A 16,646-nucleotide genomic window follows, 5' to 3' on the forward strand; every position below is an offset into this window, starting at 1 on the left:
TTCAGTGAAATCTCAGTCTTGGCCCAGCATTGTCTAGTATAAGATTTTAGAGAACACTGAAGCAAGTCCCCAGGTTTTATAGAGGAACTATAAATAAGATGAGAAGCTGAGGCCCAGAGATACAAAGCAAGTTCTCTTCTACAGATTAGATTATATTTGTCTGCCATTCAGTAAGTTCTTCCAATGTTGCTGAGTGCCACAATGCAGAAAGCACTAGGGGGCATGCAAGGATGAACAAGGCAGTCAGAATGAGGCCCAAGAAGCCCCTCCCTAGAAGCGCGCACACACAAACACACACATGCACACGCACACACACACATGTGCACAATGTAAGGATTATGGGTAAATGAATAATTATTATTATTTTATACTTATTATTGTATACTGAGCACTAAAAGTTTGCTGTACATAGAATGTGACAGGAGCCCAGAGGGAAGACTAACTGGCTCTTATGGGGGAGTTGGTGACAAGTTCATAGAGGAGTGATTGTGAACAGTCCAAGATTCAAAGACACAAAAGAGTTCAAACTGTTTGGAAAAACGTATCTCGGTAGGTTATAGGGTGTCTTGGAGGAAGTCACATGAATGAGCCCTGGGTGGTATACGGCAGTCATTGCCTGTTGTAGGTGAGGTCAAGTTCAGCATACCTATTCTCACGAATGGCCAGGTAACACTATCCTAAAAACTGTATGAAGTATGACCATAACATGAAAGTCATTCATTGTCTGAGCAAGTATGCTAGAGCTTTTTGAGTCACACAAAATGTCTTTTCTTTGAATGTTTTGGGAATTGCTTTTAGAGCTAGCTAACATATTTTGAGAAACTCCTCAATGGTGGCTTATCTATATTTTGAAAATGACTTTGACTTTAGAAAATAATGAAAACTAATTTGAAACTAAGTCTGGTGAATAAAAAAAGTGTTATCACTTTGTTGAGGGGCATTGTTTTTGGAGAAAAACTGAGCTGTAACTATAAAACAATAAGTCAGATAGATATTCTTATGTAGTATAGGAACTGTTTCTAAAAGGCAGTGACAAGAATACTTGGAACAATAATTTTCAAAGAGTAAATACTTCCAACAGTAACTAGTTTAAAAGTAAATAGATTTGAATGTTAAAAATAATCAACTGTATTTCTTTAAAATGTACTTGTCTGACTTTACAGTCTCACCTTGGCATGTCCACAGGGCATAGATTATACCCCTAAATGGGCTGCGCTCTCATAAGCTATGGCTAAGACTGAGTGGTCCCCGTATTCTTTCTTCTCTTCTCTGATGTGCTGAAATAGCAATCGCAGGTTATTATGATCTTGTGACTAAGTTCTGGCTGATGGAATATTGGGGAAGTGATGTATGTAATCTCCAGGTTGTCTGTAGAGGGAAGGAATGTGCCAACTCTTTCCTTTGTCCCTTTCCCACTAACTAGAATGCCCACATGATGGTGACAAGTTATCCCTGTGCTGTGCAGGTGGGGCCAGTAATCCAAGAATATAGACAGAGAATATGGAGGATGCCTACCTCTGAAACTGTGGAACTACTGTCCCAGTCCTGGAATCCTAATTCTGAGATAGTTTCATAAGGGAGAAATCGACTTCTCTATTGTTTCTGGGGGGTCTCTGCATTCTGAATCTTGGATATAGTAAACTGAATCTACATCTTAACTAATAAATAGTGGTGGCTTGAACAGGAGTACATGAAATGCTGAGAACAACCATTACCAACACCAGAAATGCAATGAAAAGGATCTAGTCTAATGAGGGTATGGTGTTTGATGACCTCTACGTAAGAGTTGGAGCCAACTGTGATTTTGTCATACAGGAGACTCTGCCATCAGCCTTTTACTGAAGCTGAACTTTCTTCCCCCTCATATTACAAAAAGTATCTACAATGCTATGATTTTTTTTTCCCACTGAAAGATGCTGTCATGTGTCTGGGATTATGATTTTAGAAATTATGAAAGTGTACTGGGGGAGAGTGGTCATAGGCACAGCATCAGCTAGTTCTAAACCCAGACTGTCAGGATAAGCTAAGCCTTCCACGTGCGGAAGGAGAGGGAGGGAGGGAGTCCAGTAGACTGTGCCAGGCTCTTGATGGGACCTGGTCATTACTGCAGGTGCTCTAGCTCTACCTTCCTCAGGAAGCAGCTAGAGCTCAGAGGACTGAACAGCTTGATAAGCTCAAAGATTTGAAACAATTTGTGCAAGATCATATGTCTAGCAAGTGGACAGGCTGGAACTCAGACATACTCTGCTATAGACTATATGCTGTGTCCCCTCAGCCTCCTGCCCCAAATGCATGTGTTGAAATCCTAACCTCCTCAGTGTGATGATATCTAGAGGTGAGGCCTTCGGGGTGATTAGGTCATGAGGGTGGAATTCTCATGAATGGAATTAGCGCCCTTATAAAGGAGACCCCAGAGAGCTCCCTTGCCCCTTCTGCCATGTGAGGACGCAGAAAGAAGATGGCCATCTATGACCCAGGAAGAGGGCTCTCCCCCGAGCATGCTGGCAACCTGATCTCAGACTTCCAGCCTCCACAACTGTGAGAAATAAATTCCTGTTGTTTATAAGCCACCTAGTCAGTGGTACTATCATTATAGCAGCCCAAACAGACTAAGATACACTCTGTGATGGGACTATGCCACTAAGATGCCATCTTCTTTTGGTAAATGTTTTTACCAATTTACTTGATCACATAAATAAATTGTATGTTTGTGATGCTTGTCTAATTGAAACAGACGTATCCCTGAGTCATTCACAATTCCATCACTTGATTGTATTTTCCTCTTACCTAACGTGTTCTTTGCTTCTTGTCTCTTACCTCCCTACCACTGGAGTATAAGCCCCGGTTCCCTGCTGCTGCGCTCTCCTGCCCAGAACCTTACCTGGACGCTGTAGCCACTCAGTCATTTGTGGAGTAAATGAATGATCAGATGAACCCAGGGAACTGCCACCACCACAGTGGATGTTCAGAGCTGCTGCGGTATTCACCAGCTCTCCTTGCCTGCCTGTGTGTTATCTGTCGTAAGGAGGCCCGCAACACAGGAAAGCTATGTGCAGGCCATATCTCAGGTGCTATTCATCTTGTACAACTAGTTTGACTTTCACACCATCCACTTCCCACTAGTGCTTTTGCATACTACCCCAAAGCAGCATCATTTTGCATCTTTCTAGCAAATTGTCCTGAACAAGAATCCTTAGGTAATGGCATTAATCGCTGAACTTCAGTGATGTGCCTTGTTGACTTAAAATGAAGAGCCTGCCTGGCTCCAAGTGGCTGATACAGGCATGTTCCTATATTTTGCCTGGCACAATGTACATCTATCCCCACTCTCCTATCAGAGAAGAGGATTCTGACAGGTGGAGGGCAGTTTCCAATGAAGAAGGGTCCTTACATGGTTCCAGAAACTCTGAGCAGTTAACTCAGCCTCAGAGTGGAGCTTAGACATCTGATATACCAAGAAAGTCTATTGCCAATTTGCGCTGGCAAATTGTGTTCCACCAAGGGGAATTAAAGCAGTGTGATGAGAAATTGCAAGGTAATTGCTCTTTTCATAGAATACATTAGAAATGTAATAAAATGCTCAAGATTTTAACAGTGTGTAAAGATCACCAAATTAAATTCTAAAAGCCTTTGTCTCCTTTCCCATTTATGTTCTCAAATACCATTAAATTTTGAATCATCCTAGGTCCCTTTCTCCCCCTTTTAACCTAACTTGAGCCTGACGGTCACATACTGAAATTCCTTAGGATCTAGTCCTTTTAATGCTTATCTTCACTTACTTTGTGGCAATTTTATTCACTTGTTTAGTTTCAACCACCATCTATGTGTTGGCAGTTTCTAAATTTATATTCTCTGCTTAAACTTCTCTCATGAGTTCCATCCCATATATCAACAATCCACTTGATGTATTGACTTAGATGTTTCACAAGCACTTCAACCTCTAAATCTCCAAATTGTGAACTCAGAATCTCCCCTCATCCCCCAAATCTGCCCTCTTGTGTTTCTGGCTCATAGATGGCACCTCTGAAACACATGGCTCAAGCCTAGAACCCCAGAGGTCGTCCCTGACTGCACATCAAATCAATGTCCAAATCCTATTGTTGTCTTTCATATTCCTCCTTAATCCATCACTTTCTTTCCACCTGCAGTCACCTCCTTGGTCTAATGATGTCATCCTTCTGGTAGACCTGGTTTTTTCAGGTAGAATAACCTGAAATATTAATTATTAATATATTATATCTAAAACCCTGCTTGTGATTTTCCCTGAAAACTCACTTGCCTTCCTTGAATCTCATCTCCACATCGCATCTGGTTATCTTTTTCAAATGCAGACATGTTTAAGTCACTTCCCTGTTTAAGGTCTTCATTGCTTTCCACTGCTCCTAAGACAAAATACAGAAGCCTCACTGTGATGAAACGCCCTGCAGCATCGGCCCTGCCTAACATAAGCCTCACTCAGGGCCCTCCTGCCCACGCTGTGTACTGGCCCGTCCGTGATGTTCCTTGTAATCCAATGTTCTTCCTGTGCTTCTTTGTCTAGTTAAATCCTGAGCACCTTCCAAGCTTCAGCCCAAACATAATTTTTCTTAGGGGAGCCTTGCCTGGCCCGGACCCCAGAAAGTTAGATTCTCCATGTGTTCTTGTTCATAACTCTTGCCCCCTTGTTACTGTCACATCCCACACCTAGCTCAGCGTGCAGCCCTTGAAGAGTCTTAATGACATCTGGTGAATCAAAGTGCAAATCATCACAGGCTGGAGTAAGCCAGTCATTGCTATGTAATATGTTTAATGAAAACAGGGAAAGTAACTCAGATTAGAGGGATATGTTTTTGCAAGTTGTCAGGTATATGTTGCTATCTGATGTAATGTGGTAGTATGCTATTAGATAGGGCTGGGAAAGTCAATAGGATGAAATAACCATTTAGAGAACATAAATGGGCTAAAAAAATCCCTTTTGCACATGCACGCACATACACACAGATGCAGCAAAGCAAACAAAGAAACACTTAGAACTATATCCAACGAGAAATATGCAAGATCTGTGTTTTTAAAAACCTTGAAAAAAAAATCAGAAAACTATAGGATATACAAGAATATTTGAGTGAGTGGAGCGACATACCAAGTTCCTGGATAGACACCAATCTTGTAAAATTGTTGGTCCTCTATCAAATCAATGGCTTTGCAGAGGGATCTTCTAAAACTTACCTAGAAAAATTGAACAGGCAAGAGTAACCAATAAAATATTTTAAAGGAACAATATGGCAAGAGTACTTGCACAAGTACTAAAACATAGTCCAATGGCAAATAATTAAATTGGTGAGATAATAAGAATTAACAGATAGAACAAAGGAATATAATAGACATCCCTGGAATAGATCTGCATATGTATGGAATCTTACTGTGTGCTAAACACAGCATTTCAAATTAGTGAGGGAAGTAATTTTTTAATTGCAGTATAGTTGATGTTCAATATTACATGTTATAGGTGTGCAATATAGTGATTCACAATTTTTAAAGGTTATACCCCACTGATAGTTATTATAAAATATCAGTTATATTCCTTGTGCTGTACAATGTATGCTTGTAGCTCATTTTATACATAGTAGTTTGTACCTTTTAGTCCCCTGCCCCTTTTTGCCCCTCTCTCCTTTCCTTTTAGGAGGTAAATAAGTTTTTAATAAATGTTATTGGGTAATTGTTTAATTACCCAGAATCATTAACACAAGATCCTTACCTCATTCTACACCAGATGCATTAATTACTAGTTAAAGATAAATTATGGTACCAAAGTCAGAAATTATTAAAGAAAAGATGGACAGGTGTGACTACACAAAATTTTAATCTTCTATCAAAACCCGCCATAAACAAATTTCAACATCAAACAATAAACTGGAAAAGCATGATAGCAAAATGGGCAAAGATGTTACTGGACAATTTACAAAGGAAGAAATACAAATAGTCATAAACAATATGCTTGATTTCACTACAGCAAATATATTCACATTAAAACAAGATACCTTTCTGACTAACATGTCTGTGAAGATTAAATTGAATGATAGCATTTGCAGCCTCATGCATTTGTGGAATATCCATTGTTCCTGACACAGTTATGAAATAGAGACCATGCTGCTTGCCCCTAACAGCTATCCGCCGTGTCTAGCACAAGCTGGCACACAGCAGTTGTTCAATAAATGTTTGTTTAAATGGATGAGTACTTTTTAATGTTTTTGTGGGTTTCAGGAAAACAAGTTCTTTCAAAAACTCTTGATGTAATTAATGTGATATTTGGGGATGGTATTTAGGTAATAACTACCAAATGTCTTAAAAGTTTGTGTATGTTTTGAATAGTACAACGATATATGACCCAACATGCCAAACAGGCCTGGCTTACATACCTGTTATCCTGGTATAATGAATAACAGTACCCCATTCACTCTCAGACATCCTGGTTGGGATGATACAACATATGGCCATGATACTCAGCAATTAGATACATAATTATGAGTGTGCATTATAAAATCCTTTCAAACTTAATCTTTTAGGAGTTACGTATAATTATTTTGAAAAAAAAAAAACAGGAAATGACTTAACTATCCAAGAAAAGAGATCATTTGAATCAGTGTTTGTCATCGCTGTTAAGTATTAGAATGACCTGGGAAACTTTAAAACACTACGGATACCCAAGTCCCTCTTCAGACTGAATGAGTCAGAATCTCAAAAAGTAAAGCTTGGTCATCTGTTTTCTCATAAGCTTTCTGAGTGATTATAATGCGCAGAGGGAGAATCACTGATTTAAATAATCTAAAGTACATATCCACAAAGTGGAATATTCTATAGTATAGATATTAATGATGACACTCCTAAATTGTATTTCTTAACAGGGAGAGAGAGTTGTAATGCATTAGGGTAGAAAATAAGTAACAAACTAACACAATCTTCAAAATCTCATTGTATATTAAAAATATGTATTTTTTTATTGTGGTAAAATAAACATAAAATTAATCACTTTAACCATTGTTAAGTGTACAGTTCAGTGGCATTAAGTACATTCATATTGTTATGCAACTAAAACCACTATTTTAAAATATTTTAAAATAAGTTCAAGCATATTTCATTATATTCAAATATATATTAAATATAATTATATATAGTTGATTTTTATACATAAGTATAAATCTCAAAGGATAGATACCAAAGCTTAAAGGTGACTATGTTTACATTTCTTCCTTTTGGTTGTTTGTATGTTCTGCTTTTTTGTAGGTGATGTATTGCTTTCATGTTAAAAAGAGCTAATTGAAAAAACTGAGTAGGCTAAAATATGTTGTCCTGAATATATGTTAACATATATACTTCAGCCTTGCTTACATAGAATTCATCTTAGTATAGGACATCTTTGGGCCCAATCCACTAGCTTCATTTCTGAGAAAAATAAGAACTTCAAAGTCTCAGCTATAATGTGGTCCTCACGGAGGAATCCTAGGACAGCTTTACCAAATGCTCGGTCAGAATGGGGACCACCATTTGGAAGTTCACTGTGGGGAAAACAAAGAGCTGCTTTGGTAAAATTATCACATGTGGTAAAATATGGAGTTATGCTCATCTGACCCACTCTTTTTAAAATCCAATGGTTGGGCTATAATTTGGGCAGAAAACTTCTAAGAATTGTACTTTGTCCATGACTTGTTCTGATCCTGTAAATCATGACCAAATACTAGGTTATCTCCCCCAGGTAGTAAAGGTAGAGTGTGAACTGTATGTCCGTTAAAAATTCTTCCCTAAGTTTGAAGGCAGGGGCTGTTTAAGAATGTGTTAAAGCTTCTATTCATTAGCCTTGCATGCTGTGGAATAAAATATGCCTCATCCAGCCATATTTCTGTGAAAGCTGCTACAGGTTTATGGGAGTGCTAAAATGGTGCAGCAAACATGGAAATTAGTGTCACCGTCTTATAAGATTCTTTATATATCGCTCTTATTTTCGGGAAACATACGATGGTTATTTGGCACTTTCAGATAAGTAGGTTTGTTTTTCAAAACTTGAATTCCTGTCAAATCCACAGCCAATCCATCAGTCCGCTTTTCCACGGCACCTTTCATCAACAAACACCATTAAGCAGTTCAGAAATATCAGATTAACATCAACACCCGATGGATTAGAAACCATACAAAAGTGGGTTTAGGAAAACGCTGCAAGTGGAGTTTGAAGGTAGGTGAACGTCATATCAGTTTCCTGCAGGGCTCAGCTCTCAGAAATTTGAGGGGGCAAGAGGCCCATTTAAAATTATTTGCCATTTTGATGAGCCTTGGGGCACTGAAAGCGTTTCGCAGACAAATCACAGAGCTCACTTAGGAAAGCCTCAGTAGTTTTTACTGAGCACAGTGCAGGTCCAGTATTCCAAACAGAAATTCCTCTTTTTCTCTTTGCCCTTCTCAGCCCAGCTTCCTTGCTCTCTCCCCTCCCCTGCATGTTCACTCTGATTATGGCTAGGTCTGCTGCTCCATCATGCAGTGGAAAAGTCCTGTGGCCAGCTCTCCAAAAATACCAAAATCATTATACACTTGACAGGACAATGACTTTGGCTTATAGGTGTGAGGAAAAAAGAGCCCATCATATCAGCTCTTTAACACACAAATGGATACAAGGTGAAAAGGCAGCCATGCATGTGCCTGTCACTGGTGTCACGCGGAGTGTGGGTTTATGATTTGCAACCTGCCTGGGGCATGCGTAGATAATAAAATCGTAACCACGAAGATGGCTGAAGACTATTTACTCATGCATAAAAATTCCTCTAAGAAGTGTTCATCTGCCTTCTTTGAAAGTTTCTCTGTCCAGCCTTCTCTGAGGCATATGGGATTCAATTCTTAGCATCTATGATAGCCTCTTTGCTATAAAACCTAAATTTCCCCACACTACATCCCATTTTCTCAGGCACCTGTAATGTATTGGGTCATGTTCTTTTCCTTTTCTTTTTTTTCTTTTCTTTTTTTTTTTTTTTTGAGATGCTCTCAAGGACTCTTACTGGAGTTTAGGTAATTAAAAATCCCACAGATCATTATTCCTATAATCGAATAGGCTGCTCAAATCAATGGCACGTTATTTTCCTTTTCAATTGTTAAGAGTCTATGGGCTTTCAGAGAGAGAAAGTGGAATCAGTCATAATTCTGAGGTAGAAATTAATGATGTAGTTGTTTATTGCCTTAAACATTGACATGTGAGCTATTGTTATATTTTAGATAAATCTCTAATCCATCACTATTGGAGGTACTACATTGCCTATTCTGTACATTTTCTGTATGAAAATTTTCATGAGAAAGGTTATGTAACTGGTCACTCCTTTTCTTCCTTTGCCACAGAAGAATGAAAACAGACAACTTCTTGGCAATATTGCATCATTAGTCCTTGCAAAGTATGGTTTTATGGGGTTTTTTTACCTTGCTTTCCTCTATTATTTTAGTGACATCACTAGTGAATTATTACGAGAAGACAACATGCTTTAATGGCAAAATCAAAAGGGAAGAAGTCAGGATGCTGAATTGCAATTTGATTTCGCTGCAGAATGGAGCAAACCCTTTTCTCGCTCTGGCCATCAATTCCCTTCTTGAGGCGGTAAGACCAGTTGTACCAAGCTCATCTCCTGCTCTGTTATTCAACTATCTGTTCTGGAGCACAGTGGAGAGAGAGACGTCTACTTGTTCGCTCTGAATCCAAAAGAGAGTTTGCAAAATCCACACACTAAAGTGTGGTTGTTTTACTAATAAATGATTCTTTATCCCATGGTAGTGTCTCTTGTTTTAAAAACTACTCTCACCAGCTGGGATGTCAGCTTTTCAAGCTTAGAGCAGATTCAAAGCCACAAAATAGATGCTCAATAAATAATCATTGATTTGGTTAGCTGAACTGACAGGAGGGAAGGAGAAGGCTGCTGGATGCAGTAACAGCAGTAGTAACAACAAGAAGTAAGAAAAGAAAGAAAACCATTCAAGAAGACACCAGGAAAAAAAGGAAGACAGCTACCATTTCAAACTTGATAAAGGAAGAGTCCTAACAACCTCCTCACCCTTGAAGCGCCAATGTTTTAGAGAATATATAATTATCTGGACATCACCATGAACTTTCTCCACCTTTTATCATAAAGATTTTCTTCAATGAGGATTCGTGATTCTTAGTTACTTGGAAAAGTAAATTAATGACTATCATTATTTTTAATAGGCATCTGTGAGACAGAAAAATGCCGATGTTAAACATATATCAAACGCTGAAATCTAAGCATAAATGAAGGGAGCAGTTGGGTGGAATCAGTTATGATACCGAGACCTAATCTCTTCATTTATTCAGTTCATTCCTTTATTTGAGCACACAGATTCAGTACATACTTATGGAAATCCAACTGTGGGCAATATCATGTGTAGGGTGGGAGGGGGGAGGGTAGAGCTCAGTGGTAGAGTGCATGCCTAGTATACATGAGGTCTGGAGTTCAATCCCCAGTACCTCCATTAAGTAAATAAATCTAATTTCTACCACCACCACCACCCCAAAAAAAAGTTAAAAAAAAAAAAAGGAACAAAATCATGTGTAGGGTGGGAAGATTCAGAAGAAATTTCTTCTGCCCTCCAAAAAACTACAGTCTAGTAGAGGTGAGGCACATCTACACAAGGCTACAGTCCAAAGCCCTGCGTGAGTCTGGAGTACGAGTAGTTGAAATCCAAGGCTACAGATCTTCTGAGCAAGAAGAGATCAACCTCTGAGGCTGAAGCAATCAGAGAAGGCTGCCGGACAGGCAGCATTTAACTGGGTCCTCAAACATAGACAGGAGTTCTATAAACCAAGCCTGAAGGGATGGCTCTTAACACATTTAAATCAACATTCATTGAGCACCAAAACCACAAACACACCAGGGGGGATACACAGATTAAAAAGGCATGACTCCTGACCTTGCAGGTCGAAAACAGATGTAGACATGGAACTAACTAACTAACCAGAAAAACAAAACTGCATCAGGGCTATGGCAAAGAACAAACAAATGCCATTCCCAGAGGGAGGAGCAGCATGAGTAAGAGTCTACAGGTGAGGAAGCCAAAGCCAGTTGGAGCTAGGAGTGGACTGATGGTGCCCAGCTGCTAAATCCACCAACGGTGGGAACCAGACTGCTCAGAGACCTCAGCCATGGGGTCAGGGAGACTCTGTTACCTGACAGAGTTAAGAACTGGGAGATGTGGGGCGGGGAGCGAGGGAGGACCTACAGGGCGGGGGAAAGGAAGAAGGGGGACTAGAAAGGGCAGGACACTGGTCTACAGTGCCGCTGGAGAGACTCAGTGCTGGAACTCTGAGGTAGTGTAATATAATAGCCTAATTACATGTCTGCCTTCTTTAACAGGCTGACGACACTGAGGACAAGATCCCTGCCTGCCCTGTTTGCCCATTACCCCTACGTGCCACGCTGTGCTTAGCACATTGTATAAGCTGATCAAACATTTTCTGAATAAATCAAAGAATGAATAAACAAGGTGGAGCCAGCCCTGTTCCTTAGGAATACTAGACTCCCACGGAATTTAGAGGAGGATCCCAGACTTCCCCAACTACCTCCTGGTAAGCTGTGCAGACCAGTTTATTTTACTCCCTCAGAATGCTTAAAAGTGGATTTGGGTGGGTCCACCTAAAAGTGTTCTCTTATAAGGTGCAAATCCTTCTCAAAAGCACTCCCATCTTGTGACTCATTTTTTAGTTAGATAACACCTCTATGTTCTTTTGGGGAGATGAATGACCATTGATATAACAGGGTTTTGATGGGTTATAGGTGGGAGATGAAAGGCAATTTTGGATCTCAGGTCCCCAACAGGAGGGCAAAGTCTCAAGCAGGGGAACTCCTGTCCCTTGGGGCAAAGGGACTTTTTCTCTGGGTTGAGATAGCAAAATCCTCATATATTTAAAGTTGTGAACTAGAAGCCAGTTCGTAAAATACTGAGTGTTAAGAGAATTCATGGTTTACTGATATGAGCATCCAGAGTTCACATTTAAGTCACCAAAAGAAGGAAGCCAGTATGACCCACACTTGAAACAGGAAAAGTGCACGGTGGTATTGGAAGTGCCTAGATGAATGAATCTACAATAAAATTTACCCCAGAAAACACTGACTAATTTTTTTTGTCTTTTGTACCTGAATCTGATGGAGATGTGCCAGGGGAGAGGACATAGACATGAGGTCTCTTTCTCTGAAATTAATTATGTTCATAATTTAGACCTCACAATGTGAGGTCCACAACTTCTCTCCTTTCATTTTCCAGAATCTTCCATCTTTCTCTTTCCAAGAGTTTTTTTTTTTAATTGAAGTACAGTCACTTACAATGTGTCTATTTCTGGTGTACAGCACAATGTCCCAGTCACGCATATACATACATATATTCGTTTTCATATTTTTTCCATTAAACTTTATTACAAGATATTGAACATAGTTCCCTGTGTTATACAGCAAAAACTTTTCCAAGAGCTTTTGATCCCCGTTATCAACAGTACAGCCTATATATATAAAATCAACCTTCTTTGAATCTGCAGCTTTTCTCTTGCCAGTATTTTATTTTTCTCTTTCCACTTCCTGCCAGACTTCCATATTTTTACATTTACTCTTCCCTTCCAGCTGGGTCCTAATCTTAATCTCTTCTTAATCTTAATCAGCGGCTACCACCCTGATGCTTTCCATGCAAAGGGCACTAATGACGTCAGCCAAGCCTTTGTCTTTGCCTCAGAGCTCCTCCTTCATGATTTTCTGCATTCAATCCCACTCTTTTTTTGAAAACTGGCTCCTCTTTTGGCTTGCAGAACCCCAGTTTATTCTGGTTTTTCTCCCACTCTAAGTATTCTATATTTATTCCTTTTCTTGGTCTTTCCTGCTTCTCCTGCCCCCTTAACAATAGGCATCGTACTCCAAAATTCAATTTGGGGTTTTCTTGCTATTCTTGTTTTGCATTCTGTCTAGCAACTTATTTATTCATCATTTCAAAGCAGAAGATGCCTAAATCTGCAGTTCTTCATCATTCTTTTACCTAAGTGCAGTCCTGTATTTTCATGTGTCCCAAGATCATTTCAATATCAGTATCTTGCAATCAGTTCCAACTCAAGATTTTCAGAACTAAACAACCTTTTCTCTCCAACATATGTAGTTTATCAAAAGGTTTCCTTTTTTACTTCACCAGGTTCAGAATCCCTAAGTCACTGGTATGATCCTATTTACTAGTTTTCAAATTCTGTTAAATCTTTCTTTGAAATGTCTTTCTTTATGTCTCTTTGTCTCTCGCACTCTCGCTACCTTCATTCTAGCCATGGCCCTTATCAGCTCATTCCTGGATTACAGAAGAGCTACCTATCTGGCCTCCCTGACCCCAAGCTCTCTCCTCTCCAAACTCACCTTCATGCCCCTGCCAGACTAATCTTCTTTAAATGCCTCCTTCATTTTGTCACTGTCTGCTCAGAAGCCTTCAATAGCCCTTTAATCACAGAAGTGTGAGCTGAAGACCTTGGAGTTCATCTCATCCAACCCTCACTTTACAGACGAGGAAACTGAGGTTCAGCAAGAGTATGCAGTCACTCAAGGTCCCCATTGAAAAACACAGAAGGAGGATTTAAAGCCAGGCTTTCACCTTGAGGGCTTGTGCTTTTCCTACTTCAACAGTGTTCTCCAAACTGCCATTCACATACCGCCTTCAGGGTCACATCTGGATGCTGCTTATAATTGCTTCCTGTTTCATACACTGTTAACTGTTCTGCTCTTAAATATGTGTGTGTGCGTGTGTGTGTGTTATAGATGTTATATCACAGTTGTGAAAAGAAAACCATTATCACTTAATGGAATTAGAGTTAGAAGATAACCTTAAAATTAATAACAATAGAGACACAACAATATTAACTCATAGGTGGATAATTTTGCCATCCAAAGTTTCTGTTCCAGAGGTCTGTTTTCTCTTTCTCTACAAAGGAAAATTAACAAGTGCTAGAGAGATGATAAAGTCTTGGAGGATAAGTAAAGGAATCAAAAGGAGAATAACTTTTTCATAAAATGACTCAATGTTTCTTAATGCTTAGTGTCTGTGCGTGCCTAAAATTGTCTTTCATACTACGTTATAAGCTTCACATGCTCAGAGAAACAAAACACAGAAAATCATAAGGTTTCCTTTCTGCTACCATTACTTTGCTGAATAATCCAATTCTCATTGATTTTAGCCTTTTCTAAATTCTACAACATATGTTCAAACTAAATTTTTGGGTCAATTCTCTACTCTCATGTATGATTCAGTGTGTTAATTATTTTGTGTGTTAATTTTATTTCCCTAATAATGACATATGCTTCTTGAGGGCAGATATCTTTTCTTATACGAATTCCATGTCCCAGGAGACCTGGTTTGTGTTGGGTGCCCACAAAGTGCAAAACCAGTCGACTGATAACCACAGGGTCCCTTAAGATGCTCACCAAGTGGTAAGTGCTGAGTTTTGTGCTCCCCCAAATTTTGCACATATAAACATTATTAAGGGCTTTGGGTCTTTTGAATGGGAGAGGGCCTCCCCACCTCCACCCCCCCGTTATACTTTCTGCAGTAGACAAGAACTTTCATTAAAATAATCATTGTTTGCCTCCGTAACGCTTAGTAAAGGAGAAACAATTTGTACTGAGATAATCAATAGTTAAGAAGCATTCCCAGTGATACATAATGAGTAAGAGAATGATGACATTAACATCTCTCTCCATTCGTTTGGTTCAGAGTCTGATTTCTATAGTTTGGAAAAGACTTCAAGATTACAGATGATCTCATTTTGCAGGTAAAGAAGAGACCCCAAACTAGAAGGCGTCTTGCTTGGAGTTTCAGAGCAATTTAGTGGCAGAGTTTATAGTCAGCCTCCCTCACTCCTCAGTGATCCCGGGTCCTACTTTGCCTGGGATAGTCCTGGTTTATGCCCCCTGTCCCAGTCTCTTATTAGTAGTTATAAGAACTTGTTCACCCACTGAACAATTCAGTCCAACATTCTTTCCCTTGCATTAAGATAAAGAACACACATTTCTTTTTGCACATTTTAATATATAAATGTTCCTCTTAAAGGTTTTACACTTTGCTCCTAAATCCCAAATAATCAGCCAGTATCAGGGAACCAAACACTATTTTTCTCCATTTGTAAAGAGATTTTCTACATGCACTGCTCCTCTGAGCTGCTAAATTTACGTGAGCAACAAATGAATTTTCGACAACCCCATTTGGTTACTTTAATAGAAACAGAGGTCTAGTGTGTTATTACTGTTACTATAGAAGGTGAATGACCTATTACAATTAACAGGAGAACTGTTCACCAGAATTTATGGATTTTGTTCTTTTTAACCTAATGAGCACTGCAGCATATTATCACTTGTATCACCCTAGATTGCCCAATCACCCTGCATAATATTACTTCAATCCATTTTGAAATAGGCCCAAATTGTCATTTTTTTTTTGTTGGAGTAATGATCAAGTATTGATGTTTCTTGAGTTCATACAAATGGCTACAACCTCCTTGCACGAAGCCTGGTCAATAGAGTCTGATGTTCACATTAGGGATTTGGAAATCAATGTAGTTTTCCTGTTATTCTTTTATGATTAAATCAATTGAAGTTATTTACTCATAGCAGAAAATATGGGTGATTGCCAACCCTATGGCTTAGTGAATTGCTTTCTCACCACCGCTGCCCTGTAATGAGAAGGTACATATTCACTTCAGGGTTGACTAAAACCTGTTCATGTATAGCAGCAATTTGAGAGGCAGAAAGTGTTTATTATTAAAGGCTAAGAGCGTTGAATGCCAAAGGGCATCTTTATCACTTGGCATTGCATTAACATTGACAAAGGCGGGAAACACGCCCAGAAAGCCCCTCACCATTGGTCAAATGGTGCTCAATTATAGAAGCAGAGCCAGGCGGCAGCCAATGGGTGTTCTTGCCACATCCTTCCTGGTGTAGGCTGTTATGCAGAGCCCCTAGTTAAAGACAATGGAAATGTCAATTAAGCTGAATGGACAGGGCCTATTTGTTGATGGGTTTTCTCTCTTTAGTATGTGGTGGGTGACCTACAGTGTTTCGATGTGAGAATAAATAATGGCTTATATAACATGGGTTGCATTTAATGTGCTTGAATGCAAAACAGTATAAGGGAAAAAGCAAATGGAGACAGCAATGGGGATGGTTGCAGAGGCAGGAAGAGGCTACACAGAGAGGCTGCACGAAAGCGAAATCACTTACGAGCCAAGAAGAAGGTCATTCGCTCTTGTATTCTCTATCTGAAGTGAGTAACAAGCAAACAATAGAAGAGTCATTTCATTTTTAGACGAGTTCTGTGCAGCCAGCTGCACTGGACCATGGAGATGCCAAGTCCTTTATAGTCACTTGATCTTTTCATCATGTTTGATGAGCATAGTGTGAAAGTGGGAAATATGGGTTGCTTTGGCCAACTTTTCTTAAATGTTCTGGATCTCTCTTAATTTCTTTACATTCCTTCCACAATAAAACCTGCTTACAGAAGAAGAAAAATAATCACTCCAATGAAGCTTTATCAGAAATTTGACCTTAAAGATTTGCAGCCTGCTTTTGGGGAATACTAATGAAATAATCCATATTTTTATGTAGGAGGTCCTAGTTGGC

General features: G+C 39.3%; 1 long non-coding RNA gene across 2 annotated transcripts in view; it reads right to left on the bottom strand.

The window, feature by feature from the left end:
- Window positions 1–4,299: 4,299 nt before the first annotated feature.
- The window catches only part of LOC140697408 (uncharacterized), a 296,177-nt gene continuing 283,830 nt past the window's right edge, over window positions 4,300–16,646 (bottom strand). For both annotated transcript variants that reach the window (XR_012074416.1, XR_012074414.1), the window contains exons 4-5: window positions 5,120–5,205; window positions 4,300–4,382 (exon numbers count right to left, since the gene is read on the bottom strand). This is a non-coding gene — a long non-coding RNA (uncharacterized lncRNA). The remainder of the gene's footprint in view (window positions 4,383–5,119; window positions 5,206–16,646) is intronic.

The sequence above is a fragment of the Vicugna pacos genome, chromosome 7 (genome assembly GCF_048564905.1).
Source record: "Vicugna pacos chromosome 7, VicPac4, whole genome shotgun sequence".
Lineage (NCBI taxonomy): Eukaryota > Metazoa > Chordata > Mammalia > Artiodactyla > Camelidae > Vicugna > Vicugna pacos.